General features: G+C 44.9%; 1 protein-coding gene across 4 annotated transcripts in view; it reads right to left on the minus strand.

Moving 5' to 3' along the window:
• Nucleotides 1-18,462, minus strand: part of LOC127009505 (knirps-related protein-like) — an 86,904-nt gene that overhangs the window by 58,826 nt on the left and 9,616 nt on the right. Inside the window, exon 1 of one of the 4 annotated variants that reach the window (XM_050882616.1) lies at nt 6,111-6,131. The exons of 2 other annotated variants lie outside the window; for them this stretch is intronic. The gene's annotated coding sequence lies outside the window, so the exon portion shown is untranslated. Of the gene's footprint in view, nt 1-6,110; nt 6,132-18,462 lie in introns of those variants that run through there. One more of the 4 variants, XM_050882617.1, reaches the window with a different exon arrangement.

The following is an 18,462-nucleotide window of genomic DNA, read 5'->3' on the forward strand; positions in this document are numbered from 1 at the left end:
ATCACGTAACCGGACCCGCAGCCAGACACTTCCGGGTTCCTCTTCGCGTTCCGGCCCCGCGCACGCAGAGCCATGTAAGGAGGCGGAAGGGTGCGGAAGGGGACGGCGGCGAAACAAGATCCTGCCCGCCAGAGATTGCAGCCGCGGGGAGGACACACGGGAGGGCCAGGCGGGGGAGAGGCAAAGGGTCATAGGTCGGCACTGTCAGACGCTTCCATCCCTCTCATCAACTATTTCCAGAGGCCGAAAAGGTGATCATTCGGGTTCTAATGAGTGTTGTTTTTAGGTTCACGGTACAGAGGAAGGGTTAAACTACTAGAAGGGTCACGAAACTACCTCTGGAAATGGAAACTCCTATGAAAGCCTTGTCAGATACTTGTGTTTGGGCGATGCAATGTTTATGAATACGGAGTCACTATAGTCTTTTAAACACTTCGGCGCCCAGGCACATGTATACATTCGACAAGGCTTTCGTAGGAGTTGTGGACATTTCACTCGGTAGCTTTATGACCCTGTTGGAAGATTGGCAAAGCTTCTGTATCTTGAAAGTGAATCAAACACACTTGTGAGAACCCGATTAATCCCTTTTGGGTTTAGAAAGTTGTTGATGAGAGGCGAATGCGTCTGATGATACCGCCCAAAAAGTCAGACAAGCGCTCAGCCTCAGTCTCTCTCTCTCTCTCTCTTTTCCTATCTACTACCATCCCATCTCTCTCTCTCCTTATCCTTCATACCCCTTCCCCTCCATCTCTCTCTCCTCGTCCAACCTGCCTCCTCTCTTTTTCCTATCCTCCCCCCATCCCTTCCACCCTCTCTCTCTCCAACCCACTACCCACTACCTGCCCCTCTCTCCCTCCTATCTTTCATACCCCTTCCCCTCCATCTCTCTCCTTTTCCTACCTGCCCCCTCTCTTCTTACTATCCTCCCCCATCCCTTCCCCCCTCTCTTTCTCTCCTACCCACTACCTTCTACCCGCCCCATCCGCCACCCTCCTCCTCCCCACTTGGGCTTCACGGGGGAGAAGGGGTGACCACGGGGGGCCGCCAGGTAAGTCTCCGGGGATGCAGGTGATGCCCCCCGGGGTGCTCAGGTAAAAAATACATCCTGTCACCCAACACCCCACGAAAAAAAAAATATCGGGTACGTTTCTTCATTCAACGGGATTAAAGGAAGGAAAAAAAGGTCAGTGTTTGAGTTAGATGATAAAAAAAGCGAAGACAAATGCAATACGTGATAGTTATGGAAAGTTAGGGAGGTTCTGTGTAGGTGAAAGATGATCTGCGCGCGTCAATATTTACATGCAAAAGCAACAAAAGAAATATAATAGAAAGAGGAGATAGAAATAGATAGATAGATAGATAGGTGGGCAGACAGATAGAGAAAGAGAATGAGGATGAGAAAGAGAGGAAAACAGAAAGAAAGAGAAACAGACAGACAGACAGAGACATCATACTGAATCAGACAATAAAGGAAAAGATGAAAAAATGTCACAAAGAATCATAAAACAGACATAGGAGAGAGAGACAGAGAGACAGACTAAAAGGGCAAGAGGAAATCAACGTAAGGAAGAAGAGGGAACAGAAGAAACAGGAGGAAGAAGAGGAAGAGGAGTAGGAACAGGAGAAGGGAGAAGAGGAAGAGGAGTAGGAACAGGAGGAGGAGGAGGAGGAGGAGGAGAATGAGGTAGAAGATGAAGATGAAGAAAAAAGAGAAGGAACAAGAGGAGGAGGAGGAGGAGGAGGAGGAGAATGAGGTAGAAGATGAAGATGAAGAAAAAGGAGAAGGAACAAGAGGAGGAGGAGGAGGAGGAGGAGGAGGAGGAGAATGAGGTAGAAGACGAAGATGAGGAAAAGGAGAAGAAGGAACAGGAAGAAGAAGAGGAAGGGAAGACTCACACACATCATTTCACAGCCTCCCGTAAGCTCCATCATCAGGCGAGTTGGGAGCATCTTGAGAAGTCTTGTCGGGAGGGTTGAGGAACAGGAAAGGGCTAGGAAGATGAAAACAAAGAGGAGGAGGAGGAAGAGGAAGAGAGGAGGAAAATAACAGAGGAGGAGCAGTATTTCATTGTCTTTTGTATTTCCTTTAGTGGGGTAATCTTGACTATCACGGAAGGAGGAAGATGAGGAAGAGGAGGGGGAGGGGAAAGACGAGGCAGTGAAGGTGGAATGCAAAAGGGAAAGGAGATAACCAATAAACGTGTGAGTTCCTAAAGGGCATCTCCTGCGGTAGTGATAAGGGCAGGCTGATTTGCATGTTGGGGGAAGGAATACGGCGGGGAAGGAAAAGGAGGAAGAGATGGTAAGACGAAGGAGGAGAAACCTGAGGAGGAAAGAGGGAAAAGGAGATGGAGAAGAAAAGAATATAACAAAGAGAGGAAGAGGAGAAAGGGATGATGAGGTGGATAAGTTGGAGGAGGAAGAAATGGAGAATAAAAAAAAAATAACAAGGGAAGGAAAAGGAGGAAAAGATAATAACGAAGGAAGAAAAAGAAGGAATAGATGATAAGACGGTGTGGGGAGCAGGAGGAGGAAGAGGAGAAAGAGGAGAAGAAAAGAAGAAAAGAACAAGATGAAGGAAGAATAAGAAGATGAAGAAGAACAAAAACAATAACAAGAACAAGGACAAGAACAAGAACAAGCCTGTACACACACACACACACACACACACACACACACACACACACACACACACACACACACACACACACACACACACACACACTCCATCCCCCCCCTCCCCCCCTTCCCATCTTCCTCCCTCCCCCCCACACAAACACAGAGGCAATAAAAGAAGGGCCAGAAATATACACTCCCAGCCTATGAGCGAGTCCCACGGAGGATCAAGGATGCATAATGACAATCCTTTGAATCGAGTCCTTTACAGCAGTGTCCTTAGAGGCATCAGGAGGAGGAGGAGGAGGAGGAGGAGGAGAAAGAAAGGGGAGGTGAAAGTGAGAGAGGAGGAGGAGGAAGTGATGGAAAAGAAGAAGATGGAAGACAAGTAGGAGTTATAGAATGCAAAAAAAAATGTAGAAGAGAAACATAAAGAAAAATAGACAGACAGATAGAGGTAGATAGAGATAGAGAAAGAGTCAAACAGAGAGAGACAGGGGGAAGGGAGTAAGGGGGTAGAGCACATAAAAAAAGGGAAAAAAAAGAGAAAAAGGGTCAGGCAGCCAGAGAGAGAAAGAGAGAAGGGGATTTTCAGATTTAATGACGCCTAATCCTGCTTGGCTGCGGGAGAAGGGAGCCAAAAAGGGTTTAGGAGGAGGAAGGGAGGGAGGGAGGGAAAGAGTAGCAGCGAGAGGGAGGGAGTGGCAAGGGAAGGAGAGGGGAGAGAGTAGGAGGAGGGGCGAGAGGGATGGAGGAAGTGGGAGGGGAAGGAGAGAGAGAGAGAGAGGGAAGGGCTGTGGAGTGGAGAAAAGGGGAAAAGAGGGAGGGGAGAGGGAGGGAGGGAGAGTAGCCAGCGAGGTTAAGGAAGTGGCGAGGGAAGAAGGAGGAAGGAAGGGGAAGGGGGTAATGAAGAGAGAAGGGGATGGGAGTAAAGTGGGGGAGGGAAAGGGTAAAGAAGGGGGAAGGAGGAACGGGGGGGGGGGGTTAAGAGGGGGAAGGAAGGGAGTAGCTAGGGAAGGATTAGGGAAGAGGGGAAGGGGGTACAGAGGGGGGGGTTAAGAGGGCGGGGGGAGGGGGGTTAAGAGGGGGGTAGGCGAAGGAAAACACTCCGGCCAATGTCTCCGCGATACAATGGCGCGTGATATACTGAGGCCGCCGCCGCCGCCCCAACGGTCCGGTCTGGCGGCGATCAGCATAGGCCTAAGAGCGTTCCGGACACTTAAGAAAAAGGAAGATGTTGGAAGGGAACGGGGCATTTCTATTTTTCTCTCTCTCTCTATCTATCTATCTTTTTTTATTTATTTATTTCTCATTCTTTTCTTTTCTCTGCGTATTTGCTTTCTTGCGCTAAACTCAAAACCAAAGAAGATAGATAAAAAGGAGGGTAACATTCTCTCTCTCTCTCTCTCTCTCTCTCTCTCTCTCTCTCTCTCTCTCTCTCTCTCTCTCTCTCTCTCTCTCTCTGTGTTTGTTTTTCTGCTCTAGGTAAGATAACCAAAACCTAACCTTGAAAGACAGTTAGTTAAGAGATAGGGAGTCTCTCTTTCCCTCTCCTTCTGTCTTCATCTATCTCTCCGAGGGTCTGTTTCTTCGTCTATGTTTTCCTCCTCAAGGCTTAAAAACAAAAACCTCACCTTGAAAGATAGTAGATAGTTAGGGAGCATTTCCTTTCTTTTTCTCTCTCTCTCTTAATCTATCTTCCTCTATCGATCTCTATCTGTGCGTCTTTTCTCTTTTGTCTTTCCTAACTCAAGACTCAATTACCAAAACCTCCCCTAAGAGGATAATTGCAAGGTGATCAACACTTTTTTCTTTTCCTTAATCTACGTCTATCTAACTCTCTCTCTCTTTCTCTTTCTCCGTCCTTGCTTTCCTGCCCAGACTCAATACCCGAAACCTCACCCCTTGCCGCCGCCGCCGCCCTGCCCCAAGGCCCGTAATGGAGTGTAATGTAAGAGATCAACCGAGCATAAGTAATGACCCTAATGAATAATGAAGAGCGGCCAGCTGGATCCAGTGAGGCAAGTAGTCAACACTCTCTCATCTTTATTCATGGAGGAGGAGGAGGAGGAGGAGAGGAGGGGAAAGAGGTTGTGGGGAAGAGGTAGAGAAGATCTTTGCGGTTTGATTTTTTTTCTCTCTCCATTTTTTTAATCTGTGTTGTGAAGTTACGAAGATAATGAAGATGAAGGAGGAGATGAGAATAAGGAAGATGAAGAACAAGCAGAGGAAAGAACAAGATAACCAAGAACAAAACCAAGAAGAAGAACAAGTAGGAGGAGAAAAAGAGGAAGGAGAAGGAAAAAGAGAAAGAAAAAGAATAAGAAATAAAAGAGGGGAATGAGAAGGAAAATCAGATGTTAAGAAAAAGAAGTAGTAAAAGCGAGGAAGAAAAAGAGAAACAAAGAGAAATCGAGATAAATAAACAAAAAAATAAAGAAATGAAAAATAATGTTAATACGATAAAGAAAAGACGAGAAAAAGGAGAGGAAGGAGAAGGAAAAGCAGAAAGAAAAAAAGAAGAATAAGAGAGAGTAGATGAAGGAGAGAAACAAAAGAGAAATCGAGCTAAATATATAACTAAAGAATATTAATAAAAAAAAAATATACTGCACGTAATTCCGATTCAAGACAGAAAGAATAAACTCATTCCAATAAGAAACGGCGCATTCAATAAAGATGAGAGACGTGTTCAAAGGTCCACCGCCGCCGTGCTTGTGTTGTCATTACTAAAACATCGACAGTGCCACGGGAACACACGCCTGGTCTCTCTCTCTCTCTGAACAAGCACTCCAGTTCTAAATGCATCTGATTACACAGGGAAGACAAGATTAGAATTCAGGCAGGACGCGCAAAGAATAAGGACACAATCGTTAAGCAGTCTTGGACTTCACTTAAACTCACATTCTCAGACATGGGACGTACACACCTACAGATAAGGCTTTCGTAGAGGTTGTGTTAGTTTTTCCATGGGTAGTTTTGCGAGCTTAATGGTGGTATGACAAGACTTCTGACTAACCTGAACTTCACATATTCTTAAACATTTAATTGGCAAGGCTTTCGTAAATTTTGTGGGTAGTTACTTGGTAGTTTTATAAGTCTAGTGATAGTTTGACAAGGCTTCTGTACCATGGATATGAAACAAACACTCGTGAAAACCTATAACAAACTTCAACCTCACATATTATAAAACTTTTCGGGGCTTATATATCAACGTTGGTAAGGCTTTCGTGAAGGTTGTGTTAGAATTTCCAAGGGTAGTAGTTTTATGAGCTTAGTAGTAGTTTGACAAGACTTCTGCATCATGAATATGTAAAAAAAAAAGATGAGAACCTGATTGACTTGATCTCACATTTAGGGACTTACACAACCACATTGGTAAAGCTTTCCAGGAAGTTGGGTTCGTATTTAAATAGACAGATTTTTGATGCTTGATGGAAGTCTGATGATGTTTCTATGCCATGAATGTTAACGCTCATGAGAGCCAGACTAACCTCCTTTGTCGCCTCCGGAAATAGTTGTGCGAGCCGAAAGCGTCTTGAGAATACGGGACATACACACAAAAAGACAGACGCTTGGTAGAGGCTCCACTTTTACCAATGATCTGACACGTGGAGCGGCGATGATTCCGAGCACTGTTACACACCCCGTTAGGTTCGCAGTCCCTTTTATAGCCAGACTTTCGACACCACTTCCCTGATTCCTGATGTGTGTGTGTATTTGTGTGTGTCTGGTGGAGTGTCGCGTGCAACATATTCCTTCTACGGTGAGAGAGAGAGATAGAGAGAGAGAGAGAGAGAGAGAGAGAGAGAGAGAGAGAGAGAGAGAGAGAGAGAGAGAGAGAGAGAGAGAGAGAGAGAGAGAGAGAGAGAGAGAGAGAGAGAGAGAGAGATAGAGAGAGATAGAGAGAGAGAGAGAGAGAGAGAGAGAGAGAGAGAGAGAGAGAGAGAGAGAGAGAGAGAGAGAGAGAGAGAGAGAGAGAGAGAGAGAGAGAGAGAGAGAGAGAGAGAGAGAGAGAGAGAGAGAGAGAGAGAGAGAGAGAGAGAGAGAGAGAGAGAGAGTGGTGAGAGAATATAGAGTATGTTATGAAAACCTGGAAACGTGAGATGCTTTTGAACTTTGTGGACGAAGAATTGAATGTGTGTGTGTGTGTGTGTGTGTGTGTGTGTGTGTGTGTGTGTGTGTGTGTGTGTGTGTGTGTGTGTGTGTGTGTATAAATAGATAAATAGATAGATATAGTTCGATAGGTAGATAGATAGACAGAGAGAGAGGGAGAGAAAGGGCAACGTGTCTATAGCTAAAAAAGGAACCATATGGAGGGGGGCAAGGGGGGAGGCTTCACCCCGCCCCCCATTTAGTGAGGGCACGGGGACCTCCCTTCCGCCGGACCTTACTAAATGGGCTCTGTTTGTTAGCCTAATGCCCACCCACATAACCTTCCACCCATACCCTCCCACCTCCCTCAGCTTCACTTCATCTTCCTTCCCTATTCCCTCCCCCTTTCCTGTACCGCTTTACCCTTCGAACTACTCTCTTGGCTTTAACGCACTTTCTTCCATATATTTTGCACTTTCCTGTCACTTTCCTCTTTCCCTCCGACCCCTCTTACTCTCACTTCATTTTCCTCCCTCTGTGTCCTCCCCTTTTCCTCTTTTACATACTGTACCGCTAATATTTTTATCTTCACTTCATCTTCTCTATCTCCTTTTTTATCCGTCCTGTTATCACACTATCCCGCCAACTGCTCTTCTAACTTCCCTTCACTTTTTTTCTTATGCCCTTCTGTTTTTTTCCTTTACTTCATCTATCACAGTAACCCATCCAAACTGTTTTCTTATCTCCACTTCATCTTCTGCATATTCTCTCCTTTACCCTCTTAGTTCATGTGCCTTACTGACCTATTCCTATTGTTCTCAACTTCATCGGATCCTCTTCCCAATCTTCTGCACTTTCCTGTTACTACTCTCAGTCTCCTTCTTTTTTATCTTACCAATCTCTTTCCCTCTTCTCTCTTACTTTCAACTCATATTCACCGCATCTTCTGTCATGTCTTCTGCACTTTCCCGTTCCTACTCCGAGTCACTCCAGTCTCCTTCTTGTCCTCCCACACTTTCCCATTCCCTCCATACGATATTACCAATGATGACCATAGAAAACGTGAGTGAGGCTACACGATAATGAGCCATGTTTTTTTGCGTGTTGTGTGTGTGTGTGTGTGGGTGGGTGTGTGTGGCCATCAGTGGATTGTAGCTATTAGGACGGTTTCATAGTTCACTGATTTTTTTCTTGTTTGTTTATTTAGTTTTTTATTTGAAGTTAACATCCTAAGACACACACATCATTCATATAACCGGACATACGTATATACAATGCACAGTGTTAGTACTGGAGCCTATCACAAAGCTATATTAGTGGGGGGATGAGGTGAGGGTGGTGGGTGGTGCTGGTGGAGGTGGTGGAGGTGGTGTGGGTGTGAGTGGGTGAAGGGTGTAAAGTGCGTCCGTGTATATGGTTGGCGTGTGGCTTGTGGTGGAGGAGAGTAAGTGGATGGGAGGGAAGGGAGGCGGGGAAGGGAAGGGACGTGAAGAGGGGTGAAGGGAAGGTCTCTTAACGAGGAGGCGGCAATGGGCGCTGAGGAGGAGGTATGGGATGTCGTGGAGAGAGGAGGGAAGCTGTTGAAAGGATGGGAGGAATGGGCATGGAGGAGGAGGTGTGGGATGTCATGGAGAGAGGAGGGAAGCTGTTGAAAGGATGGGAGGACATGGTATAGACACACACATACACACACAACCAAAGGAAAGCGTTAGAGGAAAGCTTGGCGACTCTTAAGAAAATAAAATGCAGAAATTAGTGATGCTTTCTCTTCCTTCATTAACATTAACATCAGGATCGAGAGAGCACAGAAGAAAGAAACAAAGAATAAAAGAACAAAGGAGAGAGACGCATACAAAGAGAAAGAAAACACTAAGAAAATAACAAAAAAAGATGGAGAGAAAGAAAATATTAAGATAGACAGAAGAGGAGGGAAGAGATTGTTAAGCGAATAAAAACATTACCCCCCTCAAAAAAAAAATACTATTCGTACAAAAATCAGAACTAAACTCCACTCAAGCAAATTCTCTTAACCCAAACACTTAACAAATTAAATCATGAACAACAGCAAACTAACACTAACATACTTTCGTTAAAACCACCCAAAATACGCTTCAAAACATACTCAAACCAATACAACACAGTAGCCCACAATACCTCCTGAGACCCTCGCGAACATGGATCAAGGGAAGAACCATAAAGCACGCAGGGTAAGGCAGGCAGAGGCGAGGCGAGAAGCGAGAGGCGTCGGAGCAAAGCGGGGAATCATATCGAATTGTACCGCGTCGGGGAGGGAAAGCGAGAGTGGCGTTGCGTTGGGCTCCTCGCCGCTCGAGTGCGAAGCGAAACGTCACGGTACTCCGGGTGCTTGAGGAGGCAGGGATTGCGGCGACGAGCGTGAGATAGAGGTGTGTGTGTGTGTGTGTGTGTGTGTGTGTGTGTGTGTGTGTGTGTCGAGATAGAGAGATAAGAAGATAGAAAGATAAAGAGAGGTCACATACTTTCTTAATACTTCCTTTGCCTTCATGTTAAGCTGCAAATGAAATGTTTGGAATCGTAATTAAGTGAATGAAGTGAATGCAAACGATCCAGCACACACACACACACACACACACACACACACACACACACACACATACACACACAACACCTCTCTCTCCCCCTCCTACACAAACTCAAGAACAATGAAAGTGCTTAACCTAACGCTTTCATATTTTCCATCGTGTCACTTTTGGCTCGCTCAACGAACCGCGGTTATCGATTCTCAACACTTCCTCGCTTGTCCTCTCAATCTAATTCGTTTTTCTCCTCCCTTTCCTATGTTTCCTCATCCCCGCCCCCACCCCCTCCCGCCCACCCCCTCCATCACCACCACAGACAAGCAATAGCACCTCCTCCTCCTCCTTTTCCCGCATCCACACACTAACACGACAAGATTGATACTAATTTACTTTTTTACCACGCTAGTCGCCTTGTGGGGGTTGCCTCCTTAACTCACCCGAAGAAAGGAAGAAAAGCTTATAGAAGGGGAAGAACGGACAGGGTAGAGAGCGAGAAGAGGAGGTAAGGGAAAGCGGGGAAAAAGGGGAGATAGGAAGAGGTGAAGAAGATGGTGGTGATGATGATAATGGTGATGGAAGAGGTGGAGTAGAGAAGGGTTGGAAGCATTAGTAGTAGTAGTAGTAGGTGTGGGTGGTAGTAGTTGTAGTGTTGATAGTGGTTGCAGTAGGTGGTGGTGGAGGAGGAGGGAGAATGAGCAGGAGAGGGAGAGGAGGAGGAGGAGGAGAAGGAGGGTGGGCAAGAACTATTAGGATGCCCAGGGTGGCGTATACTCCGGCACGTGAGGGTATGCTGCTTGCAGCGGCGTGGTGTGAGAACCCGAACGATGCCGCGGGAAAGGTGTGTGTGAGGGGTGAAGGAGAAGGGGAAGGAGGGGCTGGGCTGAGAGACACGATAGGAGGAAATGGAAAGAGGATGTGCATAGATATTGTGGGAAGGAAGAAGGGAGGAACATTTGGACTGAAAGGAATGAGAGGGGGATAATAGAGAGGATATGCAGAAGTTAATGGAAGGAAGAAGGAAAGAAAGGACGGATAGTGGAATAACTGAAGGGAAATTGGGGATAAGGAAGAGTGGTGTAAACTGTTATAATGAGATAGAGAAAGCGGACACAATAAGAAATAAATAATGGAACACGTGAATGATGAATAGAAGGGAAGGGAAGGAAACAGCAGAGGAAGAGAGGTAGAGGAGACATTATTTCCTTAACATTTGGCTTTTTAATATCGAATAAATGTACATAAGAAAATAAAAGGAGTTTAAAGTGAAAAAAAAATGAATATAGATACTAAAGAGGAGAAAGAGAGACTAAATTATGTTCAGAAAACTATTTGTATTAAAAGAAGCAAAAAAATGAACAGAAGGGAAAAAAACAGGAGAGCAAGAGATAACGGAACGCGTGCATATTCAAGTAAAGCATGAAAATAATATTGAAACATGAAAAAAAAAAAATGGAGAGAAGTGGGCCTTAAGCTTGAATGGTGAGGAGGTGCAAATGAAATTCAATAGACATAAGCAGATAGACCCACCAACAAGAAAAGATAAATCCATGTATTGCAAAGATATGACACTCTAAAAAATATACCAAACTCTACACACAGTTGAATGGTGAGGAGGTGCAAATGACATTCCATAGACATAAGCAGATAGACCCACCAACAAGAAAAGATAAATCCATGTATTGCAAAGATATCACACTCTAAAAAAATATACCAAACTCTACATAGATATCAAACTCAATACCTTTCCCAACATTACAAACACAATCCTCATCAACTTTGCAATGCCCACACAACCTAACGCCCCATCTTTTTCATTCTTTCTCTTAACGCCCACACAAATTACCCCCCATCCACCCCCCACTACACACACACACATCTCATCTTCCCACATACTTATCTACCCCCCCCCCCCTACCCCCCACCCACCTTCTTCCTTCTTCCCCTCCATCCTCCTTCCAGTTCTGAGCCGATGCAGTAAACAACCAATCACATGGGCCTGCCTCGCGTGCCTGCCTCCTGCGATTGGCTGTGGCAGGACACGTATTCTGCCTCTAATTGGCCAAGTAAAACCCACAATCTCCGCCTCGCTGACCAATTACAGAGAAATCGAGGCGGGCAGCGTGGTATTAAGCATCTCCCGAGCACTTAATCCTGATGAGGGGAGACGTGGAGGCTGGTGAAGGGGGAGGGGGAGGAAGAAAGGAGAGAAGAGTAGAGAAGAAAAGAGAAAAAAAAGGAATGAGAAGAGAAGAAAAAGAAAAGAAAAGAGGATACGAGAAAGAGAGATGAGATAAGAAAAGGGGAAGAGAAGTGAAAAGGAAAAAAAGAGAGTACCAGATAGCTAAAGATAAAAGAACAGTCAAACAAACAAACTAACAAACAGGGCAGGGACACTCAAAGAAAAATGGAAACAAACAAAATACAAGAAAATGGAATGAAAGAGAGAAATGAATAGATAGACAAACAAAAGAACAGCCAAACAAACAGACAGGATAGACACAAACCCCCAAAACACAGAAAAAAAGAAGAAAGAAAAAGAGAAGAGAGAAATAACAAAGATAAGAAAGTAAAAACAAACAAATTAAAACACCTACGATAAGACACAAGTTCCATATAGATCCAAACTTAACCAAAGCAAACAAGACAAAACGAAAAGTCAGCAGCCCGTCTAGAAAAACGTAATTAAATCAGCCCGAGGTGAGGTAGGCAGGTGGGCGTCATTACCAACACCTGGGCCGGCTTTCTGTCGCCCAGGTAAGGCCAGGAAGTTTTCTTTACCCATTTTCTTTCCCGGCACACCTGCGGGAAACGCGTGATACGTATTCATACATCGTCCCTGACAGAGACATATTACGGGGCGACTATCATATTTTTCCGCCCGCTTAGAGATATACAATTTTCATGGAAGCAACCCACTGATTTATCTTATATTTCTTTCGGCGTCAGTTCATATGATTTATTCAGAGTACGTAATCTGAAACTACAATGACACTGGGAGACTAACATATATTACTTTTTTTTCGGGGGTTGGTTACATATATAGTTTTTATGTAAGCAAGCCACCGATATATCTTGTAATAGTTTCAAAATAGATTTATTCAGAGTACGTAATCTGAAACTACAATGACACTGGGAGACTAATATATATTACTTTTTTTTCGGGGGTTGGTTAGATATATAGTTTTCATGGAAGCGAGCCACCGATATATCTTGTAATAGTTTTAACATAGATACAGAAGGAGATTTGTTCAGCGTAAATCGTAACTACAATGACACTGCGAGACTATAATTTTTTTTCGGTTGGTTAGATTCATACAATTTTCATGGAAGCACCACCTCGATTTATCATGTATTTCTTTCGGCATCAATACAGAAGATTTGTGCATAGTAAATAAAAGCTGCAATAACGCTGGGAGACTATAAACGGCAATATTAAAGGGAGACTATCATATTTTTCAGGCCGTTCAGATATATATACAATTTTCATGGAAGCGATACCTCGATTTATCTGTATAACTTTCGGCATCAGTTCAGAAAAGAATTGATCTAGAGTAAATAGACTATCATTTTCTTTTTCCGACCGCGAAGGGATATAGATTTTTTATTTTCCGAGCCGGTTAGATTTATATAATTTTCATGGAAGCGACCTCCTGATTTATTATGTATTACTTTCAGCATTGACTCGGAGAGATATTCGGAAAGGGATGTTTGGAATATATATATAAAAAAAAACCTACTGTAACACTGACCGGCCCTATCATATATTTCCGGCCGCTTAGATATATACAGTTTTCATGGAAGCAACCCCCGATTTATCTTGTGATACGTTCTACATCCATTCAAAAGACAATTTGTTCAGAGTAAATACAAATAAATCAGAATATATCATAAATCAGAGGAGATTAAATAATAACACTGGGAGACAATCATATTTTTCCGGATGCTTTGATATATACAGTTTTCATGGCAGCACCCCCTCGATTTATCTTGTAGTACTTTCGACATCAATTTTGAAGAGGATTTGTTTAGAGTAAATAAAAAAGTACAATAACTCTAAGAGACTCATATTTTTTCCGGCCACTTAGATATACACAATTCTCACGAAAGCACCCCCTTCGATTTATCTTGTAATAAGTACGACAGTAATTCAAAAGAGGATTTGTGTCGCATTTATCAAAAGTAACAGTGGGAGACTATTATAATTTTCCGCCTGGTTTGATGTATACAATTTTCAGGAAAGCAGGAATGCGATATATCTTGTAATACTTTCGACATCAGTTCAGAGCAAATCAAAACAACAGTAACAAACTTTCCTTAAGACAAACCACTACGTCATATATCTAGTCATGCCCTCGACATTACTTAATAAGGCGATGTTTGATTCTTCCTTCAACGAGTGCAGAGTAAATGAAACAAGTTAAAGTAAAATAACATCAATTTTCATGAGGGCAGCCACGGCGTCAACTACTTACACTTTCGAAATCAATTACGAAAAGGAACTGTGATTTTTTCCTTCAACGTGCGTAGAGTAAATGAATAAATCACAAAGTACTACATCATCAGTTTTCATAAGGGCAACCAAGGCGTAATCCAACCACACTTTCGACATCAGTTCCCCGTATGAGATGTAAGAGATTTTTCCTTCAACATTCGCAGAGTAAAAGAGTACATGAAAACAAAAGTATCATCAATTTTCATGAGGGGAGCCACGGCGTCACCTCCTCACACTTTCGACATCCATTCCCTACGAGATGAGAGATTTTTCCTCAACGTGCGCGGACTTCCTATCATCTACTCTCCATAATGCAGCGATATCAGCCACAGAAAACAGGTCACTGCACACTGCACGCCCCCTCCATCACCTTAATGGTCGACAAGCAACCTGTCTGCATAAACCTTCGCCCTGAGATGATAATTAATTGACGTTTCCCGCGGTAGTTTGGAGAGAAAGGGAGCCTGATGAGTTTGACCAGCAGCGTCCGTGGGGCCAGCCGGTGCCATAACAGACGAGCTGATGGCGAGGCGCTGCTCCGTGCTGGCCAAACATCGTTATTGTTATGGAAATCCTATAATGGGTGGGTGTTCGCCAGTTTATTTTTGCCTTTCCAGTCATTGGGGCTTTCAGCAATGAATAGCGAGACCTTGTGTGCGCGGGGGGGTGGGGGGGGGTTGGATATCAGGGGAGGATGGTAGTATGTGTGTGTGTAGTGGAGGGAATGTGTGTGTGTGTGTGTGTGTGTGTGTGTGTGTGTGTGTGTGTGTGTGTGTGTGTGTGTTTATAAATGCACTGTACAAACACATTACCTCCTCCAAGCCCCGTCTTCCTTTTCTTTATTAGTGTTATCAAAAGTGAAGTAAGGAATGACTGTATAATTACCCCTGCCAATCGAGTCCCGGTAATGACAGTACAGTAAACAGCTGAGCCACAATAATACGCCTCTTTCCTATTCCTGTCGGTGTACTATCGGCGACACCTGTTGGTCATGAAGGGATTTATAGAACATGACAATGCGACATCGTGAGGTGAATGCAGCCGACTGTCTCTTTAATTTTTCAGTCGCTCTCTCTCTCTCTCTCTCTCTCTCTCTCTCTCTCTCTCTCTCTCTCTCTCTTGGTTTCTCTTTCTATCTATCTCTTTTTCCTTCAATCTTTCTTTCAAGGGGAAGACAAAGGACGAGTGTAGGGGAAGGGAATATGGGTGAAGGGGGAGGTTTAAGTCTCTCCGTATGCCCTATCTGTCTGTTTTGTTTTGTTTCTCTCTCTCTCTCTCTCTCTCTCTCTCTCTCTCTCCTCCCCCCCCACACCCACACCTCCCCCCCTCCCCCACCTTGATCTAAAGTGCGGCCGAGGTTCCAATCGCCTCACCTGCGGAAAACTTCTTAATTAGCGCTAAGTGGCCGTCTACCTGAGCACCGAGAAGGTTGGTTTGCCCAGGTGAGTGCAGGCCCGCCGCGCTCAACGTCCGCACTGATAGGATTAGAAATTGGACTTGCGATGCGTAAGGAAAAAAAACAAACGTGTAAAGTATTGGGGAAAGAGATACCAGGAAAAATTGTGTTGATGTTGAGATGACGCTTGTGTACGATATATTTTGTTGGGACTTATCATTGTTTTGCTATTGTTGTCATTATTAATAGAAGTTGATATTATTGTTATTATCATTAAAGATTTATGACCATTATTTTTATTTGTATTGCTTTTGTTCTTGTTCATCTACATGTTCTTCTTCATTTTCATCTTTTCTTTTTCGTATTTTATCATTATTTTCTTACCCCTCATATCACCAACACTAAAGACACCAATTCAAATCCTGTACACATCAACTAGACAAACGCTTACTCATATCTACACCATCTTCCCCATTCTCTGACCCCTCCCCCCCCCTGGGACACGCAACTGCTAACCACGAAGGACACAGAACGACAGCACCGGCAGCACGAGGGTATGGAGTGAGAAGCAAGTAGCAACATACCCAACACAGTCTGCACTACCCTACGCTACTGTACCCGAGCCCCGTTCCACCCCGCCCCGCCCCGCCATCCTATGCATACTACATCTGTCCTGTCATGTAACTCTACGGCAGGCAGGTGGAGAGGACAGGTGTGTGTGTGTGTGTGTGTGTGTGTGTGTGTGTGTGTGTGTGTGTGTGTGTGTGTGTGTGTGTGTAAAAGATAGATAGAATGATAGATAGATAGATAGATAGATAGATAGATAGATAGATAGACAAATAAATACTGATAGATATGGATAGATAGATACAGATAAACAGACAAAGAATAACAAAATTAACCAATCCTCTATACTTATAATTACCTCGAGCCACTAATGAAGCAAGCGATCAATTAACCTTCCCGAGCAGTCCACATTCATTACCTGGCTGGCGTCACCTGCGGCCGCCCGTGTCACTACCTGAGCTAATGAGAATCCTTCATGATTACGTCGATAAAAAATGATGATCACCTTCGATAATATGAGCGTCTGAGGTGGAAGAAAAGGGAAGGGGAACTAGTCACCTTTCTTTCTTCTCTATCTTTACATCTATGTATCTGTTTCTCTCTTGATTTATTTTTTCTCTCTTAATATCTAGATGGGAGAGAAAGGAATTGGTCATCTGTCTTTCTCTATGTCTGTCTACTTCTCTATCTATTTTTCTCTATCTACCTATCTATCTATATCTCTCACCACCTATCCATCTGTTTACTTCTCTCTCTCCCTATGAATCTATCTATTTCTCTCTTACTATCTATCTGTTAATCTATCTCTTACCACCTCTCTCTCTCCCTCCTTTCCTCCCTGCCTCCCTCCCTCCCTCTCCCTGCTGCGCCATCTTCTGCTTCCACTCACTTCGGGGGTGTCGGGACTGGCCAAGGGGGAAGGACGGGATGGGTTGGTTACGTGGTATTGGGCCGTATGTGTGTGGTGTTGTGATTAGCATAGGTGAGTGAAGCAAGTGAGCAAGTGGCTGACGTGGATATGTGGCCTAGACGTCTCTCTCTCTCTCTCTCTCTCTCTCTCTCTCTCTCTCTCGAGCGTAGAACGAATGGATAAGAGAATGTATAAGAATGAGTACAAGTAAAAAAATAATGAGAGAGAGAGAGAGAGAGAGAGAGAGAGAGAGAGAGAGAGAGAGAGAGAGAGAGAGAGAGAGAGAGAGAGAGAGAGAGAGAGAGAGAGAATAAACAGAGGGAGAGAATAAACAGAGGGAGAGGAGCAGAAGGAGTAGGAAGAAAGAGAAGCGGTCGCATGGTGGTTTCGCCCTAACGCCATCAGAGCCATTAAACCATTAGCAGGTGTTGCGGCGATAAAAACCTTCCCACAATCGTTCACCTGCCAGTAAATCCCCACATGGACGCAGGCAGGGAGGCAGGCATTAATTCCCCTTGTCCCCCCCTTCCCCTTCCCTTCCCCACCGCACCCCGCACTACCACCAACCAAGGTAAAGAGAATGCCACCAACTATCGAATTCACCAGCCATCCGCCACCAACCCCAAATGCCACCAACTATCGAATTCACCAACTATCCGCCACCAACCCCAAATGCCACCAACTATCGAATTCACCAACCAACGCATCCTCAACCACCACCACCACCGTCTTCACTTCACAACCACTATCACCATCTTTACGCACTTATTCCCTTTCCTTCCCCTTCCCCCCACCACCATCTACGAACGCATCCTCCACCAACCACTACGATCACCTTCTTTAAGCATTCATTTCCCTTCCTTCCTTCCCTTCCCTTCCCCCTCTCAACTCTCCCCCACACCGCTATGTTCACCGCCACCATTACCATCACCTTCCCTTCCCTTCCTCCACCAGCACCCACCAGCACTATCATGACCACTCACCAACCAACCAAACAACCCATTCATCACAACCACCATCTTCTCTACCATTGCAACCATTACTCATTACTACCTTTACCATCATCGTAGGAGGCAGGGAGGCATTCATACCCTCTCCTCCTCCCTCCCCTTTATTTCCCTTCCCCACACATCACCAGCACCACCATGGCCACGCACTAACCATCGCATCCACCACCACCACCATCTTCATCACCATCAACACCTTCACCATGCATCACCGTGGGAGGCAGGCAGGCAGTCCCTTCCCTACCCTTCCCTCATAACACAAAACCACCACCAGCACCACAACCACTATCATCATCACCACCACTATCACCACCTTCCTCACCATCACCGTCACTCTCAGTCACGCCCACGGTAGATAAGGCGGGCCACGAATAATTCCCTATTACTCAAATCTAAATCCCGCAAAAAGGGTTGACGCCGCCGCCGCCGCTGCTTCAAAAAACCCACGACGACAGTTTTTTTCTTCTCTCCACGACGAGGCAACACGACGAAGCGACCACATAACTCCCTCCTCCTCCTCCTTCCTTCCTCTCCCTTGCACGTTATCGGGGAGACATGATTTTACAGGCCTTTCATAATGCCTTGAAATATTTACACTCGCCGATGCTATTTAACACAGATCCGTGAAGACCAGTAATATATATTTTTTTCGCCCTCTCTTCTTTTATGCTCACAGGCGAGGGATTCCTGGCGCGGCTGGGATCGGTGCCTTATCAGCCCCGCACACCTTCACCTCACACCTTTACCGACGCGGACGTGGCCGGGGCGCGGGAGATAAGCGGACCCTGGGGAGAGGCGTGTGTGAAGAAGGAGGGGGAGGA

The sequence above is a fragment of the Eriocheir sinensis genome, chromosome 41, assembly GCF_024679095.1.
Source record: "Eriocheir sinensis breed Jianghai 21 chromosome 41, ASM2467909v1, whole genome shotgun sequence".
NCBI lineage: Eukaryota > Metazoa > Arthropoda > Malacostraca > Decapoda > Varunidae > Eriocheir > Eriocheir sinensis.